Genomic DNA, 22,127 nt, shown 5'->3' on the forward strand with positions numbered 1-22,127 from the left:
TACCGCCCAAATCCATCACACATGCTCTCAGCATGTCTTCTAGCGTCTGAATCGTCCGCTCGCTTTGTCCGTCGGTCTGCGGGTGAAAAGCTGTGCTCAGATTCAACTTGGAGCCAAAAGCTTCCTGGAAGGATTGCCATATCCTTGACACGAACCTTCCGTCTCTATCAGAGATAATCGAGAGAGGTACTCCATGGCGTGTAACAATCTCTCTCATGTAAATCTCAGCCAATTTGCATGTATGAACCTTCTCGCGGATAGGCAAGAAGTGTGCTGACTTCGTTAATCGATCCACTATCACCTAGATAGTGTCATGGCCTCTTGGCGTTCTTGGCAACTTTGTAACAAAATCCATTGAGATTTGTTCCCACTTCCACTTGGGAATTTCTGGTTGTTGCAGAAGTCCTGAAGGCTTCTGGTATTCTGCCTTAACCTTGGCGCATGTCAAACATTTGCTCACGTAAATTGCAACATCGCCTTTCATCCTAGGCCACCAATAATAATCTTTAAGATCCTGGTACATCTTATCCGCTCCAGGGTGGATAGAGTACCGCGATTTGTGAGCTTCATCGCAAATAACCTTCCTTAAACCACCAAACAAAGGAACCCAAATCCTGTTCTCAAAACACAACGTTCCTTCCCTGTTTGGTACCAATAACTTCTCCATCCCACGGAGATACTCTTCTTCAATGTTTCTTTCCTTGAGAGCTTCTTTCTGCGCGGCCCGAATGCGCAAAGAAAGATTGGTCTGAATAATCATTTCCAAAGCCCTAACCCTTATGGGCTTGATCCTCTCCTTACGACTTAGGGCATCGGCGACCACATTTGCCTTCCCTGGGTGATACTTAATCTCGCAGTCGTAGTCATTCAACAGCTCAACCCATCGCCTTTGCCTCATGTTCAGCTCCTTCTGGTTGAATATGTGTTGGAGGCTCTTGTGATCTGTGAAGATTGTACATTTCGTACCATAAAGGTAGTGTCTCCAGATCTTCAAAGCGAAAACCACCGCGCCTAGCTCCAAATCATGAGTGGTATCGTTCTTTTCGTGTACCTTCAGTTGGCGTGACGCGTAGGCAATAACCTTTTGACGTTGCATCAACACACAACCCAATCCTTGACGCGATGCGTCGCAGTATACCACAAAATCATCTGTACCTTCCGGTAGGGCTAAGATTGGCGCGTTACAAAGCTTATCCTTCAATACCTGAAACGCCTCTTCCTGTTTGATTCCCCAATCAAACTCTTGTCCTTCTGCGTGAGGAGCGTTAATGGTTGAGCGATCTTTGAAAAGTTCTCGATGAACCTTCGATAATAGCCAGCCAAACCCAAGAATTGCTGAATCTCGGTTGGCGTCTTTGGCGTTTCCCAATCTTTGATCGCCTCGATCTTGGTGGGATCAACGTGGATTCCATCTCCGTTCACCACGTGCCCAAGGAATTGCACTTCCCTTAGCCAAAACTCGCACTTAGAGAATTTGGCGTACAGCTGTTCCTTCTTTAGCAGCTCCAGAATGGCTCTAAGATGCTGCTCGTGCTCAGCCTTCGTCTTTGAATAAATCAAAATATCATCGATGAATACAATCACGAACTTATCCAAGTACGGCTTGCAAACCCGATTCATCAAATCCATGAACACTGCAGGTGCGTTTGTCAAACCAAACGGCATAACGAGAAACTCGTAGTGTCCATATCGAGTTCTGAAGGCTGTCTTCGGGATACTTTCCTCCTGTATCCGTAGCTGATGGTATCCAGATCGAAGATCGATCTTTGAGTAAAAGCTTGAACCTTGAAGTTGGTCAAACAGATCATCGATTCTTGGCAGGGGATACCTATTCTTGATCGTCAGCTTGTTCAACTCTCTGTAGTCAATGCACATACGGAAACTACCGTCCTTCTTCTTCACAAACAAAACTGGAGCTCCCCAAGGCGAGAAGCTTGGTCGGATAAATCCCTTGTCTAACAACTCTTGAAGTTGTGTCGACAGTTCTTGCATCTCAGACGGAGCAAGTCTGTAGGGTGCCTTAGCCACAGGCGCGGCGCCTGGAACTAAGTCAATGCGAAACTCCACTTGCCTTTGAGGCGGCAATCCAGGCAAGTCTTCAGGAAAGACTTCTGGATATTCCCTTACGACAGGGATGTCTTCGATCTTCGGCTCAGCAGCCTTTTTATCCACAATGTGTGCTAGAAAAGCAACACATCCTTTCTGCAAACACTTTCTCGCTTTCAGGCAGCTAATCATCCTTAACGGCGTTTCACGCTTCTCCCCATGAACAACAATGGTCTCACCATCATCGGTCGGGATACGAATAATCTTCTCGTGACAAACTATCTCGGCCTTGTTACTCGATAACCAATCCATCCCTACTACCACGTCGAAGCTTCCCAACTGGACTGGTAGTAGATCCAGAGCGAACTCACGCTCTCCCAATTCGATTATGCAACCTCGAATCACCTCGTTAGCCTCTACTAACTTCCCATTCGCTAATTCGATCGAGTATGGAATATCTAATTTACTAGCGGCTAAACCAAGCATATTCTTAAATTCTAGCGATACGAAGCTATAATCGGCGCCAGTATCAAATAAAACGGATGCATAGCGTTGGTTTACAGGGAACGTACCAGTGACAACATTGGGATCCTGGCGCGCTTCCCTTGCTTCTATGTTGAAAACCCTTCCACGGGCTTGGTTCAATTCCGGGCAATTCCTTTTGTAATGCCCAACATCACCGCAGTTAAAACATCCGGGCCTCTACCCGTTCCCACCATTGTTTCCCGCTTGGTTGTTTCCCTGATTACGGTTCATGGCGCCCGCTTGGTTATCATGATTGGCACGGTTTCCATCACCTCCCTGGTTTCCTTGTGGGCGGTTCCCAGCACCACCACGGTTGTTCCTATTCCCATATCCTCCTTGGCCTCCCCGGCCAGCATTAGCCCAACAAGAATCCTTTGAATGACCAGTCTTCCCACATGATTCACAAACTTTTGGCCCGCATCGACCAGAGTGATGGCGTTGGCAAGAACTACACTTGGGATGAGCACCCATATATCCTTTACCTTTCTTCCTACCACTAGCTGAATCTTGAGCTGGCGCATTCGATTCCCCTTTCTTAACCACCATCCCGGTGCCCTGCTTGAAATTCGAAAACTTCCGTTTATTCCCACCTGACGACTCCACATGAGTCTCCTTTTTCTTAGGCTCCGCTTCATCAAACTTGTTCAACCGAATTGCCTCTTCGGTGAGAGCCACACTCAAATCAATAGCTTCCGTGATAGTTGCAGGTTTGGAGGAAGTCACCATGCTGATTATTTGAGGAGCCAATCCCCAAATGAAGCGTTCAATTCTCTTGAACTCAGGTGTAACCATGTAGGGTACCACATGCGACAAGTCGTGGAACCTCTGAACATACTCTGCTATCTTAGGACCTTCCATTTTCAAATGCCAGAACTCGGTCTCCAATCTCTGAATTTCAGCGCGAGAACAATACTTCTTGCGCATGAGTTCTTTCAGCTCGGTCCACGTCAGTGCGTAAGCAGCAGCTTCGCCAAGTGTTTGAACTTGTAGATTCCACCATGATAGGGCTCCATCTAAAAATAGCCCTGAGATATAAGTGACTTGTTGATCCAGCGCGCATTTGCTCATGCGAAGTACGGATTCGGTTTTCTCAGCCCAGCGGACGAAAGCAACAGCACCACCTGTGCCATCGAAGTTTACGGGCTTGCAGTACAAGAACTGTTTGTAGGTGCACCCACGCGGTGGATTGTTGTTGTTGCCCGTGTTGCCAGAGTTGCTTCCACTCATTCCTCCTTGAGAGGCAGCATATTGAGCAATAGCAGCAGCAATGACTTGCTGTAGTTCGTCCTGAGTAGTAGGCATTGGCTGAGGTTGACGTCTTGGCGGCATCTTCTAAAGATGTATACGTCGGTCAGGCCATAGTAAGCATACGTATATAGTAATAGTAATAGCACATAACATCTCATGTTATCAATATATCACACACAACATCCCATGTTACGATTATTATACACACAACATCCCATGTCACAACATCACATGTCACAAAAATATAAATAAGCAATCAAGTGAATCAGATATGGTGAGAATACTGCGATTGCCATATATATTGAGACCACAATGTAGTAAGTGTATCAGTACATCACTATGTCATACAATCATCAATCGATTAGGGGCTACATCACCCCTATCCAAAAACTATATCATGTCAGTGTCAAATACATCAAGTACATCAAATAAGTGTCAACAAAAGTCAGTATCATCAGATGGTCTCCAAAATGCTGTGCAGTCACAATCGCTGTCGTCTCACCAACGTCTACCTATATAGCACTGATGAGCTCTATGCGGATGGCGGGGGAGGAGGGGGAAAGTGAGGGTAAAGCAAGCGGCGTAACAGAAGCCAATCCTCCTCCATAGCCTGCTGAGTGCGAATAACAGAAGCAACCTGCTGCTCTAGTGTAAAGAGACGAGCAGCAAAATCTGGGGGTAATGATCGACATGGCTGAAGAGGGGAGTGTATCTGACCATGGCATGAACATGGTGGCAGCTGAGCTCTCTCGAGCTCCTGGAGACGCTGCGTGTGCGACTCATGCTGATGAACGAAGGACATCAAAACGTCCTCTATAGTGTGTCCAACATGAAACGAATGGTATGGGTCAGTAGGTGGCATGGCTGATGGCGTCGGCCAAAGCAAGGGCTCACTGGTGGGGTCGAATGGTGCCACATGAAATGGTGAAGTAGAGGGTGGAACAGAGGACATCTGAGGCATGAAGGGAATAGACAGCGGTACGTGCCCAGAAGGATGGGCTGAAGAGCCCTCTCCAGGCCTCGCCGGAGGTACGAACTGAGGAACCTGAAAAGTAAAATCAACAGGTCATGTAACAGGGATCTGAGGGGGCAAAGGTGGAACATCCTCGTCAGCAGGTATCCAACCGTGCTGAGCATCCTCATCGGGTGGATCCATGTGGTCAGCAAATAGTGCGTGCTCAGGCTCGAGTGGAATGGGATCAAATGGAGGAGCGACGACAGGGTCAACTGGTGCAATAGGATGGTCAACCGGTATATCAGCAACAAAAAGTGGATCAACAACAGGATCGATAGCAACAACATGATCACCCTCCAGATGATCATCAACGGGCGGGTCAGCCAGAACGGGCTCAACTGGGATGCCAGCATGTACGGGGTCATGCTCGGGCATAGGATCTAGAGCAGCTGCCTGCTCAGGAGCCAAGACATGCTCATGGTCATCAAAAGCCATATCAAAATCAAACTCTGGATCAAAGGGATCAACAGGATCAACGGGATCAACGGGGTCCTCCATATGTTGGTCCATAGGAATCTACTCAATATCGTGGTCAGGATCAAATCCTGGAGGAAAAACGGGATCAGAATCCTCAATGTCGTCGTGCTCGAACACAAAGCTCGGAATGGGTGCGGCAGAAGATGCCTGATCGGGGTCCGAGTCGTGTACAAAATGCTGCGTGCTCACCTCGTGAGATGGTGCAGATGCCACAGACTCAAAGGAGTCTGGGACCGGTGAATGTGCGGGTGAGTCCTCAGCAGGGGCGTCAGCGATCATCAGAAGATCACCAGCGGGAAGAAGGGCTGCATCAGGAATCTCATCCTCGAAAGGCTCGTCCTCAAAGAGATCAATATCGCCGTCAGCCTCGGCGTCGGGTAGCAAGTCGTATGCTGGATATGAAGCAAGGGGTATGGGAGTTGGAATCGCTACCAAGGGAAGATACTCAGCAGGTGGGTCATCGATATGCTCATCAGCGCCATCGGGCAGAGCGAAGGGCTGAAAGTCATCGTCATCAGTGCTCGTGTAATCGGAGGTATGCACCTCGTGCTCTGAGGATATAATGTCGTCAGATACTATGGGTAAAGGTCCGGTGGTATCCGAATCACATACGCATAAACATGTCGCATGGCACGGGTGACTCATGATGTCAGTAACATAAACACAAATATGCGCAAATAATCAGTAAATCAGGTAATCACATAAGTTACCAAATAATAATCACATAATCCTCCTAGTCCCACTAGCATCCCAGCCTCCCAGACTGTCCTTCCTAGTCCCACTAGCCAATTTTTCCCAGCCTCCCAGACTGACTCCCTAATCCCACTAGCAAATTCTCCCAGCCTCCCAGACTGACTCCCTAGTCCCACTAGTCAATTCTCCCAGCCTCCCAGACTGACTCTCTAGTCCCACTAGACAACTACCTCGATCCATTAGATCGAGCCTCGGCCTCCCAGACCGAGCCTCAGCCTCTCAGACTGAGCCTAAAAATAATAAATAAAATGCGCTCAACATTTGTTTATAAAAAGGTTTTGGTTCTGGACTTAAGTGGTATGCAGTAAAAATGTTTTCGTGAGAGCCCTAGTGATCATAGTCTAGACTCAAGAAGGAATCCTAGTTCGCTATGATCAGAGCTCTGATACCAAGCTGTCACACCCTGGCTTTGCGGAAGCGTGGTTAATTTGGTGTGACTTCTTAATACCATAGCTTAATCATAACAAAGCTATATGAATTAAAAATATGCAAGATCATCCATTAAAATAAAAATATCAAAACATTGTCTTAACGGGTTAACACCCTATCAACCATAAACTTGTCCCACAAACATTACAACCCTAAACATAACACAACATAACATGATTCGAGGACTGTGACTTGTCCAGGAAAGAGTCACATTCCCCAAACCCTGGATGACCTCGGTGACTAATGCAGCGGAAAACATGCCATACCGTGCCAGATCTTTAATTCCCTGAAATACATGTAAGTTGAAAAATCAACAATAATGTTGAGCGAGTTCATGCGAAAGTGAGTAAATAAACCTTTGTATTTATCAAAATCCTGGTATGTAGCAAATAAGGAAAAAGAGATCACCAATGGTTTGCAAGGCCATTGATATGTGTGAAATGCAAGTAGGAAGGCTCAAACCTAGCAAATTTATGCGTCGGGAACAAAGTCATCCCAAGGTCCGTTATACTGGACCTGGGACTGGGCTCGCTACACCCAAATAGATCTACCGCTCCTGCCCCTCGGTCCTATCCTGAGGATTAATGACCTCAAGTTTCCGCCTACCCATTCACATGATCTAAAAGTAACCCTCCTTACGCTAACCATACCATGTATAAAGTAATCATAACCATTGTAATATGTATTTCACCCCCGCAGTTTAGAAAACTGAAAACAGTTAAGAGAAAAGGGGGACATGAACTCACAGTCAGTGCGTCGCTATACCAAGTACTCCAAATATCCAACTGCTGTGCAACGACCTACATGTGCTAATTCTATTAGACGGACGGCCGTGCCTTAGCTTTATAGTTTACATTTTTGGGGAAACAGTTAGACAACCGTTCCTTGTATATACTTGGTAATTTAATTTCCTTCCCAAGGATGGGGGATTTATTACATGTGTATTTGTATCATCTCATTAAGTCCCACTTAATATATTTTTACTTCTCATTCCAAAATATAAATATTTTTCTCAAAAATATTATATTTTCTCTTCACATAATATTTTCCAAAATAATACGTTGACAAAATACGCGTTTATGAGTATTTCCGCATAATGCGTAAGTTACGTTTTAACGATTAAGTGGTAATAGTAATCACCGTTGTAACTTATATGTTTGTCGTGTAAGCGTTTGTATTATTTTGGGTTCGTCAACGTTTGTAAATATTATTTTTACTCTAAAAATAATATTTATATATTTTCACAAAATAATCATAAACAGTGTGGTGAAAAATATATTTACCGAATATATATTTATCACGTTTAGTTTTTGTGAAAATCCCACCTCCGAATATTTGTAAATAAAGTCATGGCGAATTATTTTTGAAAATATGTCAAAAATAGTTTAACACTTGTAAATGATTCTAAGTGTTAGATTTTAGAAAAATTTCGCCAGAGTTTCCCCTGTAACTGGAGGTGGCCACGCTTTCAAGCGTATCATTTTCTTTTACAAAATCACTTCAACACTTCTTTAAATCAACCAATCAATTTCCAACACATCAAACTAATTTTCAACACATCAAACTAGCCGACAAGTATGTAAAATCGCATTATTACATGAACTTGTAGTTTTTCTGTAAACTATTGTGTAGATCTCCTTATATTTAGTGGATCTATGTATAAAATAGTTTAGTCTTGTAAAAACCCCGTTTTTAGAACAAATCATCCTTTACAACTTCCTGTCATCTTTCTCAAAGATTGATATTTTGTCGAATCTTTCGTTTCACAAGTGTTTATACACTTGTAGTTTGTAAAAGTCATATTTGTTAGTGTGTCATCCGACTTTTATAAAACATGATTTTCTCGACACTTGGTTCTACGAATATACCACTTGTACATGCGTAGATCCGCTAGTTTTAAATACTATTTTACAAGTCAAAATACTTTTACACAAGTTCATGTCTTCCGTGTGGTAGAGTTTCACCTTTTAACCCTTGTACCGATAGAAACAAGCTTATGTCAAGATCTATGATCTTAACAAAGTCGGGTTAAACGATGATCAGAGCCACCACAACGTAGATCGGGCCTCAATAATCAACATATTCAAACTCTACAACTTTTACACAAGTCATGATCTTTTATCCAACAAAATTCAAGTTTTAGTGAACTTTAAAGATTCAAAAGATGGGTTTTCGCATTTTAACCGTTATAAATCATATTAACGAGAGTGAGTTTTAAACATTATACCTCTAGCTCGGGGCTAGGGAAGAATCTAGGCGAAAATGAGGTGGATAAAAGCTAAGTAGAAAGGTCCTTCCGCTTCCGTTTGCTCCAAGACTCCCGATACGTGACCCGTGAAGCTTGTATATACTTGGAATGGATTGATCAAAGCTCGAAAGTGGGTAGATGGATGGATGGATGTTCGGCCGAGAGTGGGAAGAGCAAGAGAGAGTAGAGTGTGTTGAGTGATTAAGTGCGTGTAATCTCATGTGTTATGTGAAGGTATTTATAGACAAAGTCATGTTCTTGATCCAATGGTTCCTATGTCACCTTGATATCCAACATAAATCAATTTAATAATCACAATTGTACTCTCTTGGTTACATGGGGATAGAACCGGCCCAAGGGGGGGGGGGGTCCTATGGTTCGATTTCAATTGTTTAGTTAGGACTTAGTTACGTTAAGTAGGTTAACTTTAGGGGTTAACTCCGTTAGTTGTATGATGCGTTATATAGCGAGTGTTAGGGTAATCAGGGACCCTAACTGGCTCAGAAAAAGGCCAATAATATTTCTGGCAATGTTTTTATGTTCCGGGTATAGTCCGGTTGTTCGGTTGGATAGTAATCCGTTACAGTGCTTAAGTAATCTTTTAAGCGTCGTAAATGATATTTTTAGTGACACATCTTATTTCCAAAAGTGTCAGGAATATTTCCTCATGTTTTGGCACTTTATTAGTTAGCTAGAAGCTAGTATGTTGATAAAAGTGTTGTGTTTTGTGCTTAGAGTACGTTTTAGGCACATCCAATCATTATATCTTAATCCTAGAGACGCAGTTATACAACCCTTGTATCCCTACACACACTATGGGTGTAGTAAAATATTTCTGGCTCTTACAGGCCTTTAGAGGCAGTGTCTGCCTGATGCTGGCTTTATCAGCATGTTCAATAGGTTATCCGTTCAAATGCTACTGTGCTTTTGTGCATCATGTTTGTCACTAGAGTTCAGTAAGTAAATAATGTAGTGACGGAAATCAAGGTATGATGCAGATATGTACAAGTATCAACAGTCAAGTAGCAGTTCATCAGTATTTCAGTTAAGCACAGTAATTAAGCAATAATTAATAGTTAATTAAATCGTACGGATACCTGGTTTAGTGAGGGTTGTCACAAGCATTGCTTATCGCCGTTGGACAAATGATCAGAGAAAACAAACTCTCCTGGCGCTCGAAGACATGCTGCGAGCATGTGTGTGACTGGCTTTGGTGCAAATTGGAAGGACTCTTACCTATGGTTGAGTACTACTGCAGCAACTATCATTTTGGTAACCTGATAGCTCTATGGAGACACTACATAGATAATCATGCCAACCTTCTTGTTAGAGTGAGATGGTTGACAACTTAATTACTGGCCCAGGACTGGTACTCGAAACTCTTGGGAAGGTTGTTGGAGCGGGAGTCGATTGGCAGAAATGCGTGACCGTCAGGAAAGCTTATAAACTTGAGAAACGCTGGAAGATCGTTGTAGGCGATCGTATCGTGTTGAAAGTCTCACCTTGGGAGGGTGTGGAATGCTGGGGAAGCATGGCGAGCTTAATTGACGTCACGATGGACCATTCAAGAGTCTGGGAAGAATCGGTAGCGTAACCTACAAACTCGAGCTACCTGAAGAATTCGATAACGTACACGATGTCATTTATGTTTCGAACCTAAAGAAGCGTATGTTCGACGCAACACTAGTGGTATCCTTGTTGAGACACCCACTGTTAACACAGTCGAATTTATCGTGAGAATTCTTTGGAACTCACGACATGGACAGAAGTTCCAGTGAGAACGCAAAGATTAGGTGAAGTCTGTTATCCTCGATTGTTCTAACGGTGGGACTAACTTTCGATATCATTGGCGAATTTCGAGTTGGGGAACTGACCTCGCAATCCTGTTTTTACAATTTAGGTTACGTGGTGTCTATGCCGTTATCTGGATGCTTAGTGATTGCGTGTAATGCTTGATTATTATTTGTGATTATTATTTGTGTAGTATTGCATATAGTTTAATTAGAGTTTCTATCGCTTGTTTTTATTGCTTCACTCTTCTGTGCTTACTTGTCAAATTTCGAGACGAAATTTCTTTCAAGTTGGGGATGATGTGACAACCCGAACTTTCAAGGGTAAGTGCCATCTAACCTCGTGACCTTTAACCTCGTATTATTTCGTTTCACGATGTTATATGCGATTGTATGTTTTGATTGTGTATTTTTTTATGAACTTAATAATCATAAGTTTGGGTAAAGTTATGTGGTAAGTTAAAAACTCCCACTCCACCCGTAAATTCTTGGCCCAAAACCCGTTGAGCCCAAGCTGGGTCGACCCACATAGGTGTGCGCATATACATACGACCTTGTACATGATTCCCATATCTCACAAATCATAGCCATAACAAACCTACTTTTGTTCCCTTCTCTCCCAAGTATTTACGGCTGCCCTCTTCTCCTCTCAGGCTATCCTTCTTCCGTTCTAGCTTACACCCTACACTTCTCCGGTTAGTACGCTCATCATCGTTTTGGTTTGCATTCTTTGATGTTTTAAGTGAGGAAGCTATATGTTGATTTGTGTTAATGTGCGTATGACATCAGACTTCGTTTGATAATGATTGAGTTGGTAGAATGTTGTTGATTAATTAGGGTGACATAGTGATAAGGGTTGCATGAAATCGGAGCTGGCCATAATAAATCTGATTAGTATAATATTGATATCTAGAGTTGATTCTTGATACACTTGGCTGAAAATATAATTGTTGATCAATATGTTATTAGTAAAAGAAGAATCATGATTTAAAGTGTCGCTAGAAACAGTATGATTACGATGGTATGAATGTTGATTACAAACTAAGACTTTATATGATGATTTTGATGTGTATCCTAATCCATGTTGATGCTAATCGGTTTTAAAGGCCAATAGAATTTAATGTATGTGGCTGAATAAAAGTGGATAACTTGAATAGGGATATGGCGGCCCATGTGTTGATCAAATCAAAGCATAGAGATATTTTAGTAATGATTGGAATACCATGTGATCCTATCAATGTTGTCAGGAATGGCCACTAGTACTATGTTAATTCATTAATTGAGATGATAATGGCCATGATTTTGTCTGGTAACAAGGAATGTGAGAGTTAAAATCAGACCTTGTAGTGAACTATTGTTAATGGCTATTAATTAGTAAAGAAGGAACTGAATAGATGGGATCTTGTGTACATATATTCATATATGTTGCTAGTTAGGGAATGGGTGGACTCTTTAATTTGCAACTATCGGGTATAATTGTTGGGCCGGACTCGGGTGGGCTGTCCACTAAACCGCAAGCTAGTACATGTTGGGCCGCACCCGATCCAACCCAGGCTGTGTTTGGGCCGAGTGGCCCAAGTGATGAGTTCATTCGATTGGACCCGGTTTAAATGGGTGGGACTTGTTTTAGTTTGGCCAGTAAATTGTTTGAACTAGGTGTTTATCGAGCTGTAATTAGTTAAGGAGATTGTCATACAACATGGTTAGTTAATTAGACAAGTGTACGGGATGATGAACCCCACTACTTGTATTGCTGGTATGCATTGTTCGATGAATACATATGAAACGATACACACTGAGCTTGTATACGAACTGACTGTTATGTGCAACTATCATAGGATTCGATTGATCATTCTGTTAAACAAGTAATTAATCCTACCGAGCAAATCACAGGTGAGTTCACTACTTTGAGCATGCATCCCGGTGGTTGGGACAGTCAGTGGGTATCCCTGGGAGGGATAAATCTTTTGGGTAAAACTGGGATGTTGGATAATATTCTCACTCTCTATCTTTTAAGTCCCATCTTTTGTTACCGGGGAGGTAACGGGGTATTAGTTGGTAGCGCTACTTAGGTTTGGCACCCTCACGCCGTACCGGGGAGGACGGTTGTGAACTAATTGCCCAGTCGGGCCCAGTGCTTTGATAGGAGCACTGGGGAAAGGGCAAAACATACAGCAGGAGCCGTCTTGTTCAGTATCGAGATATTATCAACATTACTTTCGGATTTAATTTCAATGGATTAACTAAACACCTAGTAACCAACGTTTTCGTAAAACTATGAACTCACCAGCGTTGTCTGATACACTTGTTGCATTCTCGCAGGACGTTAGGTATCTTGGAATCAGGAACTTGCTGTCTGGAGTAGCTGGAGTGGTCATGGGTCGACTGGAGGGTTCCATATGATTGACTTATTGATTTTATACATTTGATTTGAACAGTTAAACTATGATTTCCTTTATATGCTTCTGCTGAACATGTTGGTTTTCATTTAAACTTATTGATGGCACTTTTCATTAATAAATGATGACCTTATTTGACAACTTGTGCTTGGTTCAATATGATTAGTGGCTCGTTAGTGGTTTATCTCACGCCTAACAGGGACACTCCTTAGGTGGTATTTTGGGGGTGTGACAAACGCAGTCGCAAACGACAGCGATTTCGCAGCCCTTTAACGGCGCGTTTGCAGCCGTTTAAAGACCCATTTACGCCAGCGATTTCGCACATGTATGGTAACGGCGCATTTGCATGTGCTTAAATATTTGTTAAAATTTTATGCATATAACTTATTTACCCGTAAATGGTTCATGATGGCATCCTTGTGCGGTGGTGAAACGTTATCCCATCCAATTTTATCGAACGGGATGGTCCGCCACATCTACAGGTCGGCCTCCCTTGAAAACATATCTCTTGTTTTACCAACGGGGGTATACGTGACCTGTCTGTCAAACGTAAGCGATACGAACCCCCTCCTCCCCCCCCCCCCCCCCGGCTTTACCAGACGCCGTAGTTTCTCATTTTTGGCTTTCCCCCTAACCCTCTTCGTGGGAACCGCTGCAATTAAAACAAAAATAATTAGTAACAACATTTATAATATATAAAATATAAGGACTACAAAATAATTTAGTAAAAGACTTACCATCAGTCTCATGCGTGCCACTAAAATAACCACCATGAGGCGGTGGATCACCAGCGCCGTCACCCCCATGTCCCCATGGGGCTACATCCACCATCAGATATGCGAATATAAGCAATTTCGAAAACATAATCCCTAAAAAGTTACAAATGTTAGAGCATGTGTATCTAATAGAAATTTAGGGAAAGTACAACAAGTGTAACTCAAATTCAAATAAATATTTCAACAAGTGTTTATCAAATACAAATTAATATAAATTACAATAACTTTTCTTTTAGTCAGACTCCATATATAAATTACAAACATGACCATAAACATAGAAATCATAAAACTTAAACATAATGTATGCACATTAACACATACTTTATTCATAGACTTACATACCCACATACATGCTTACATACACCTACATACACAAACACACATTTTGACCCAAACCACAAAATTTATAAATACTTACATACACATTTGTATACTTTATACAAACATACATACTAACATACACATTTTTCACCAACATACTAACATACACCTACATACACACATTCATTCATACACTTACATACCCACATACATACTTACATCCCCAACCGTTAGATCAGGATAATGATCAACGGCTGGGGTTTGGTTTCATACTCCGTTACGTGGATCGACCAATAGCGGCGATACGTGGCATGTCGCCGCTAATGGTGTCGCCGCTAAAGGTGTTCCTTTCTTGTAGTGCGTGTCAACTAATTAGAGACATCTAAATAGTCTAAAATAGAAAGGAGGAGGAGATGGGCAACCAAGTGTACTCCTATTTTTATTTATTAGTATAGAAATACAGTTAGTGTGTTACTTTCAGAGTTTTTTCTCAAACTAGTGTTGTTGAATAAAATATTTACCAAAATGATGTTGCTAGAAAACTATTTACCAAAGTGGTGTTTTTTGAACATTTACTTGTTTCTCACTTTTATTTCATTGGATGACTCCCAATTTATTAAATAATTATTAATTAGTGATTTATTCATATTAGTAGTTCTCTAACTTATATTTTATGGAATCTTAAATTTAATCTATTCTTTTATAAAAAAACTATCAGAAAAAAATACTTAATATAAAAGTTGCATTCAATGTGTGAATTTAATAATTTAAGTAATACCATATGTAATCTATATTTAATAAATTACAATTTAACCAGATATACATATAGTCAATTTATATTTCCTTTACTTAATGAATAGACCCCCAAACAACTCATGGTGTTTATATATATAGGATTAGGTTCAAACGTGAACAAAATCCCAAGAGTGAACTGCGTGAACTGATCTACGCCCTTGATTTTTATGATCTTGAGATTAAAGCGAGTGGCATGATAGTAATTATTTGGTTAATTTTTTCCATTTAATTAAATACAAAAAGGGTATATGTGTAATTTCAATCTTAAATTGATTGCATAAATCTCTCACAAATCAAGTAATCAATTATCCTCTTAAATTGATTGCGTAAATCTCTCATAAATCAAATCAAGGATTAGGAAAGATGTAACTTAATTCAATTATTAAAATAATTATTTGTTTAAATGCGATGTACACATGTGTATTCTGATTTTGCCCTCTTTTTAATGCGATGTACACATGCGTATCTCGGAATTTTTTTTTGTATTGAATGTTGATGTATACCTGTGAATTACTCTACACATATGTACGATGCTGAGTACACATGTGTACTGTTCTATTTATATCCAAGTACACATGTGTATACCGTTGAAATATGAAGGTTACGTGGATATTAAAAATCAAAATTTGAATTCTGGTGATGAAATCTGATATAAAAATTAAAATTGAAATATGGTGATTTGTTGTTTGTTTTGATAATTATCTTATTAATAAATAAACATAATGTGGATAATGAATTTAAATTAGGAAAATGTAACTTAATTCAATTATTAAAATAATGATTTAAATCTAATTTTTTATATAATTACAATCCTACCCTTAACAACTAAAAAGGAAATCAAGGGTCCATATCTGTTCACGCAGTTCATTCTTGGGAGGTTGTTCACGCTGGAACCCTACCCTAAATATATATATATATATATATATATATATATATATATATATATATATGCAAACTCAAATAAATCTATATAAATCATTAAAATTAAAAAAAACATTTAGCAAAATAAGAAAAAAATTAACATTTGAAGTATGTAATAGTGAATGTTCATCAAGTTGCTGCAATTAATATTTCATATAAAGTATTTTCGTTATGACTTGTATTTGCCTACTCTATTTCCGAAGCAATGAACTCTAGAGGGAAACCCGCGCGTTGCGGCGGAGTCGACAGTACAAGGCAAGAATATAATTCAAATCTTAAAATGATAAAACAATCATATGTAAGTTGTGTATATATATAAAATCACCCGCACTTCACGGTGGGGTAAGTTTTTAACTGCTGCCATCAATGCCATTAGATATTCTATTATTTACACCTGAACGGTGTGTAATACTAAAACATGTGCATACATATATTAGTACAGAAATCAATAACAAGAATGTTAGAGACCTTTGACTAACCAGACTGAAAACAAATGATATACTATAAGAGCCAACTAAATAAACCCAACCGGAAATGTCATCCTTAAGTGAGATGCTTGAAGAGCCTGAAATAGTAAAAGAAAGTAAACTGAAATCTTGGTAAAAGTTGTTGTTTGACCCATTTGCTTATGAATGGTAACATTACCTGAGTTGTCACCAAGAGGAATCAAGGATTCTTTTATTTAGAATATTCTGTTACCTGTCATATAGATCAAAAACAAAGATCAACGTTAGCAAATTAATTGATATATTATAAGAGCAACCCTTTGTTAAAAACATTATAACATTTATAACAAATACTATCAATGTATGTATATGTAAGAAGTAGTGAAGTTTGTTGAATTATAGAGGCTGGGAAAATTGATCTAACAAGCATATTAGACAAAGGAATCTTTATGTTTATAACACCTTTTAGTTCCGTTATTGCCCTGGCCGCTTCAAATATAACATCTCTGCTTTGTGGCTTCAAATATAACATCTCTTCTTTGTGGCGGAGACAACCTTCTAGATAGTCAAAAAATGAGCGGTCCCCACTTTGATTATTCATACTTGATTCTCTGATTAGCCTATAAAATGTATCACACAAATGACAGTGAGTAAGAACTTAGCCAACCTGTACCTTAGTTTAAAAAAATATATTGAATGATAAGAATAACAATGCCTGACTGGTGTAACGAATCAACAACCATTGAACAAAAGGTTAACGCACTGTACCCCTTGTTTAGCTGGTAACTAATTTGCTCACAGCTAATCTATCATACCTGATGATGAGATGAATATGAGCACTGATAATAGTCTACTTCAAACGAGTATAGAGCTCGTTTTAACTTATGAAAACTCGAGCTCAAGTCGTAGATAATTTTTCAAGTTCGAGCTCTACTCAAGTTTGGCTTGTTTATTAATTATAATTTTTTATATAAACTATAATTATTATATATAATTTAACTATTTTTCATAATATTATAATTAGTAATTATAATTATTCAAATATATGTATACGTGGAGAACCATAGCTGCCAGCCTGTTACAAAAACAATATGGAAAATAAGTAGGCTAAAATCCGATTTCAGAAAAGAAAAAACGATATTATTGTAGCATCTTAACTCAATTGCTTGATAAAGAAATTATTAACCTCCATGGCTCCGGGACCTGATATCAGTTACCAAAAACACGATGACCTGCACATATCTGAGGAGGTACACCTTTGCCTAACTTCGTCTCAACCTTATTTTTGGTGATCCACAACCTTATTTTTTGGTGATCCGCCCACTTGAACCTAAAAATCAACCAATAAATGACTCAATAAAATTAGCTAGTGCTGTATATAAACGGTCAACTGGAATATATAGACAGCTTGGTAGTTAAGACTCCAATAATTTCTTACAAAAATATAAGTTGCAGGATCATATTAGAACATCATCAACCTCAAGTGCAACCTAAATGGCTAGCTATATCAAGATTTTCTAGGCATAATGTTGCAACACAGCTAGCTTATCAATCTATTAATGACTCCATAAGTAGGGAACACCCCCAGGGTTATGAATTAGTAACTAAAAATGAGAAGCACAAGCTAGACAATCACAATTTCTGAAGGTTGTAAATGCATTCAGTTATTCAACCCTCGATAGATGTACCAATTTGTGTATAAAATCAAAACATTCTAATGCATTCTATCAATGATAAATAACAAGAAATAATTCACTCCTGATCTAGAACCCTAAGTAAAACACAATCAGCCAATCTTAACCAATCTTGTAGTTGAAAAAAAAAAAGATGAACCAACCAAGAGAGAATGAAAAGAGAAAATAACCAAAACAAGCATCACCACCAAATAAAAACTTCAAAAAGTATAACTGATTAACCTAAAACCATAAATAGAGGCTCAGTCAGGTTTAAAATCCAAAACATACAACTAATTGATAAAATTGAACAAATTATGGTGAAGTAGAAAAGAGATACCTAACAGTCGACGTTATGAGAGGATGAATTGGAAGAGGAAGAGTCGTGATGGTGACCGGTGTTGTAAAACATCTCTGCTATTCGGTGAAATATAAATAAATTCATAATCATCAAAATAAAACAAATGATAGTAGTAAATAAAACAATTCTTTAACAATAATGTGTGTTTTATAACAATGAAGTTTAGATCAGTGAGCACTTTCACAACTTCCCAAAGAATGCCATGCTTGTTAGCTCGGTCCACTTGTTTCAATAAAACACTAAATCAAACAATCGGTTTCTTTCAGGCAATAACACAAACACCTTGTGGGCATGCCATTGATCAGGGTCTTCTATGCCTAAAACATGATGAAATTGTCAAATTGAAGGGTGTGTGCCTAGATGATTGTAGTGTTTTTACCTGATTCGTTACCCTCGTGGCGGGTTCATGTGACGGATAAACATTTAATATTCGTCTTCCATGTTTCGAGAGTAACTCCTACAGGTGGTTTCTAAGAAAATATGAATCAAATCGTCAAAAAATCACAAACTAATCAACAAGAAGAGGATTATGAAACAGAAAACCGCATACCCATTGCAGTTCTTGACTCGTATGATACGTGTGACCCCTGTTTTCTTTATTCCTTAGGGTTAAAAACGCAAATTGAAAGCTGTGAAAAAGCAGAACAAGACCCAGAACTTGTCAACCGATATATATTCAATCAACGGTGGTGACCGGTGGAATTCTCCCCTACTCTCACATCTGTTTCCCTCTCCATCGTTGAAGACTGCAGATGGAAAATGGAAGGACATTCGATTTGGCTGCCTTACATTCAATGAATGTATATTAGGGAGAAGGGAAATTGAAAGGGTGAAGGATAAATAACGTCTAGTATCGATGACCGATGAAAGGGAACACACAAGTTCGTAATGCACAGTGTACAAGTTCATTGAATGTAGGAAGGGAAAGAATGGTATAAAATTAGGTCTTTTAGTCATGACCTTAATTCGTGTTTTTTAAAAGGGTAGAAAAGAAAGGAAAGTGTAAAAATATAGGAATTTGTTTTGGCTTTTGCTATGCCATCTTAAAAAATAGGATGAAAATTACCTTTATGTACATGGGAGATGCTTTATATAGTTATATATAGATATAGGGTAGGGTTCCAGCGTGAACAACCTCCCAAGAGTGAACTGCGTGAACAAATCTGGATCCTTGATTTTCTTTTTAGTTGTTAAGGGTAGGATTGTAATTATATAAAAAAATTAGATTTAAATCATTATTTTAATATTTGAATTAAGTTACATCTTTCCTAATTTAAATTCATTATCCACATTATGTTTTATTTATTAATAAGATAATTATCAAAACAAACAACAAATCACCAAATTTCAATTTTAATTTTTATTTCAGATCTCATCACCAGAATTCAAATTTTGATTTTTAAGATCCACGTAACCTTCATATTACAACGGTATACACATGTGTACTTGGATATAAATATAACAGTACACATGTGTACTCGGTATCGTACATATGTGTAATTAGCTACATAATAAAAGATCATTATATAATGTGTGTAACAATCAAATCCTGCTTGTACGGTGTACACATGTGTTTACACATTCAGTTGCACGAAATAGACATGTGTACTCCTACGTGTGTCATACTTTATGTTATCTCAGGTTTTATGTGAACATGAGCATGTGATTGAATTTGAAAAAAATGATCATTATATAAGGTGTACACATATGTACTGATATGGGTAGGTTCGTGAAACGCATAACGTACTCATTTGTCTGATTATACACATGGAAACAATTTTAAAATCAGGAAACTAAATTGTTTCCATAATATGCAACGGGATTTATGCAATCAATGCAAAATGAAAATTACACATATACCCTTTTTGTATTTAATTAAATGGAAAAAATTAACCAAATAATTACCATCATGCCACTCACTTTAATCTCAAGATCATAAAAATCAAAGGCCCAGATAAGTTCACGCAGTTCACTCTTGGGATTTTGTTCACGTTTGAACCTAATCCTATAGATATATAGATATATATATATATATAAATATATATATATATATGTATAGGGCTTGGCTATATAAGAAACTCTATCTTTTTAAGAAAACTATGGAAACCCATTGTGAACCATTGATTAGCTTACATCATACTTGATCAATGGCTATGATTATTTTGGTATGAATAAAATTAAAAAGAAATGAAAGTCCTGCCATTAGTACCAGTGAAGGGCATTTTCGGAAGTCAACAAACACATTGGAAAACATAAATCACTGCCATGCAGTAGCCGTCTAATCAAGAACTTCAAACAAAATTCAAATTTTTTTCTTCTTTATGTTCAACCCATTATACTCATTACTCCCCTGTTCTTGTTTCTCTCTCGTCAAAAAACAAACATTGAAAACCTACTTCCGGAACCCTAACACAGTAGCCGATAGTGTCGATCTTGGAGAATGAGGAAGTCCTTCATAATCTTGTCGTCGTCGGTGAAGCTCAAACGATTAAGGAGGATTAAGAGTTCAATTAAAAGGTTAGTTGTTGTAATCGTTCATGTAAAAGGAGGTTTTGTTCAACCGATTTATCGGAAAATGGCAGCTGAGTTTGTTGTCTTTTATATATGTAGGACTTCGAAACACAGATTAGGGCAAGAAAGATCTGAGAGCCGTAGTGTTGTGATTATATCCGACTCACCCAAGCAAGGACCTTCCAAACAACAATCTGACTTTGGTCCGACCCAACGGGAGTTAGGTTAGAATTGTTATGTCTATGAACCTTTAAAATAGTTCAAGGTGATCTATATATGGATAGTGTGTTGGATAAGAAATTGTGCATAACAGAAATTTGTTGGCTGCGTTGCAGTGTATGATGAACCCGATAGTGTGTCACCAAGCCATGGGAAAAGATGGAAATCAGGTAACGGTTAACCAGTAATATTGTTTATAATTTGTATAATTTCTTGTTGGACTAATCGTTTTCGTTACGAATCTATTGGTGCTAAATGAAGGTTGTGTGGAAAGCAAACGGGGACATAACAAAAATCACAATGGTAAGTTCCTTTTGTTACAAATAGTGGCTATTTGCGTATCCAGTTAAATCTGAGTAACATGTTTGAAACTGTAGGGAAGAAAAGCATTGCCGGGGACAGTTCTGGGTGTGGAAATAAAAGAAAACGTGGTTAGTTAAATATTGTTGGCTTTGATTAACATGTGTTAATTGGGCATGACCTTGAAAATTCGCTAACATGTGATAATTGGCAGGGGAAAAGAACAGCGCCGATGATAATTCTGGCAATGTAATGCGAAGAAACCGTGGTTAGTTAATTTTTAAGCACTTCAAATTTTTGGATGTTAGAAATGAAAAATTGTTACATGTTTTAACGTAGCTAATCAATGTTACCGTTTGTGTTAGAAAGATGTTGTCATAGGTGGTTGTAAAGTAGACTAATTTTTTGGGTTCCTGTGGTTTCGTATAAAATGTTATTTAAGTAAGTAGGCCAAAAGTGACGGCTACATCGAAGGGTAGGATGTTAAGGACCAAAAAGAAGAAGGGTTCAGGGGACAATGTGAAAGGTGAAGCAGGGAAGCGAAAGGTAGTTGGTAACAAACCTGAAAAGGTTCAGAAAGCCCGTAAGCGAGCAAAGAAGGATGAATTTCCGGGTATAAGGACAAGATCTGCACCACTGCAGTTTTATAAGTGTGTACGGGCATTGACAGAACAACAACGTGACGCAGTCAGGCAAATGGGCTTTGGTCGTTTGCTTACTTTCAGCGTTGATGGTTTGCCGGCTAAGTTAGGTTATTTTGTTGTGGACAACTTTAATCCCGATAAGATGGTGATATGTACGCCTGCTGGTGATATCAAGGTGAACAGGAAAGTGATACATAAGTTATTAGGGATTCCGACTGGTGGACAAAAGA

The 22,127-nt window shown here is 39.2% G+C and overlaps 1 long non-coding RNA gene across 2 annotated transcripts; it reads right to left on the reverse strand.

Moving 5' to 3' along the window:
• Positions 1–16,044: 16,044 nt before the first annotated feature.
• Positions 16,045–19,172, reverse strand: LOC110866257. Of its 2 annotated transcripts, none has more exons than XR_004863335.1 (6): positions 18,774–19,172; positions 18,603–18,693; positions 18,203–18,540; positions 16,652–17,519; positions 16,389–16,442; positions 16,045–16,308 (listed from the first exon to the last, which is right to left on the reverse strand). It is a non-coding gene; the product is annotated as an uncharacterized LOC110866257 (long non-coding RNA). The 2 variants fall into 2 exon arrangements; XR_002551274.2 differs by having other exon boundaries at positions 18,203–18,276; positions 18,774–19,169.
• Positions 19,173–22,127: the final 2,955 nt, after the last annotated feature.

Source organism: Helianthus annuus, chromosome 7, assembly GCF_002127325.2.
Source record: "Helianthus annuus cultivar XRQ/B chromosome 7, HanXRQr2.0-SUNRISE, whole genome shotgun sequence".
NCBI classification, from domain to species: domain Eukaryota; kingdom Viridiplantae; phylum Streptophyta; class Magnoliopsida; order Asterales; family Asteraceae; genus Helianthus; species Helianthus annuus.